Source organism: Neophocaena asiaeorientalis, unplaced genomic scaffold, assembly GCF_003031525.2.
Source record: "Neophocaena asiaeorientalis asiaeorientalis breed wild unplaced genomic scaffold, Neophocaena_asiaeorientalis_V1.1 scaffold242, whole genome shotgun sequence".
In the NCBI taxonomy this organism is placed as follows: domain Eukaryota; kingdom Metazoa; phylum Chordata; class Mammalia; order Artiodactyla; family Phocoenidae; genus Neophocaena; species Neophocaena asiaeorientalis.
In genome coordinates, this window is record NW_020172451.1 from 7,956,812 (window position 1) to 7,958,156 (window position 1,345).

At 55.2% G+C, this 1,345-nt stretch overlaps 1 protein-coding gene across 1 annotated transcript in view; it reads right to left on the bottom strand.

Annotated features, from left to right (window-relative positions):
- The window catches only part of MCHR1 (melanin concentrating hormone receptor 1), a 4,372-nt gene extending 3,027 nt beyond the window's left edge, over window positions 1-1,345 (bottom strand). The window contains exon 1 of the mRNA XM_024737626.1: window positions 1,338-1,345. The gene's annotated coding sequence lies outside the window, so the exon portion shown is untranslated. The remainder of the gene's footprint in view (window positions 1-1,337) is intronic.

The following is a 1,345-nucleotide window of genomic DNA, read 5'->3' on the forward strand; positions in this document are numbered from 1 at the left end:
AGCTGCCTCCGCTGCCTCCGCTGCCCACCGCTCTCCCCTCACTCCTTCCCCGGCTCCCACTGACATCACCTAGACACATTAACATTCGGAGGCAGATGCGCGTTAACCTCTTCGGTCCTGCGCCGCAGCAGCTCCAGCTTCCGACTGCCTGCAGAGCCCAGCGGCCGGAGCCGGGCTCAGGCATCCCCATCAGAGACGGGGCTTCCTTCCCTCTGGCACTTGGGCTGTGTCTCCTGTGCCACAGGGGTTGATGCTTCTCTCACGTGAGGCTACAAGACTCTGCAAAAGCAAGGAGCCCGGCCAGCCCCTCACCCCAGGGACCGGTGCCTGGGCCACCGGGCCGGGGCCCGGGGGTGGCTGGGCGCAGAGCTTGGAAAGGGAAGGCCACCCTCGGCCCCTTCCCAGCGCCCCGATGGATTCCAGCCTTCAGAAGCTGAGGAGCTGTTGGCTGCTGAGCCCTTGCAGGCACTCAGAGGCGGTTCATGTCACCCCATGTTGGTGATGGCCAGGGTCTCGGGGACCAGAAGGGGACAAACTCCCTTCTGCCCAGGATCAGCATGGACCAGGCTTAGAGAGGTGCTCTTAGGTCCTTGAGGTTTTACCTGGAACTTCTTGAGACAAATTTCAGAACAAAGACCCCCAAAGAGATCACCGAGAACAGACTGAGAGGGCAAAGCACTGAGTGAATTCTCGGCGTGGGCATCCTGCTGCCAGCCTCTAGTGTCCCTCAGAGCCCGGAGCCACCACCAGACCCGCTGCCAGACTCAGGAGCCGGGGGTTCAAGGTAACCACAGTCTGATCCATACATACTTCTTAAGTCTTATTTATTTATTTATTTGCTTCATCCAACAAATATTTATTGAGCACTTACTACTTGCCAAGCACTGTTCTAGGTTCTGCAGTGAAAAAAACAATAAAGCTCTTGAGTCCCTGTTCTCGTGATGATTACTTTTAAGTTGGGGGTGGGGGAGCAGGCAGAAAATATACCCCCCCCCGAAAAAAAGACAATTTATGATATTGGTGATCAGTGCTATAAAAAACTTAAAGCAGGGTGAGGGGGCCAGGGAATACTGGGGGAGGGGGAGAGGTTACTACTTTACATATGAAGGTCTCTCGGGAAGAGTCCTGAAGGAAGTAAAGAAGCGTGCTTGGAAATATCTGGAGGAAGAGCATTCCAGGCAGCAGAAATAGCCAGTGCAAAGGCCCTGAGGCAGGAGTGTGCTGGGTGTCTTTGGCGAACTGTGGCTATAGTAGAGCAAAGGGGAGAGTAGCAGGAGGAACTAGCGGAATGGCAGATTCTGTCAGGCCTTAGCCCTTGTCCTGAGAAAAGGACTTATGTGCACGT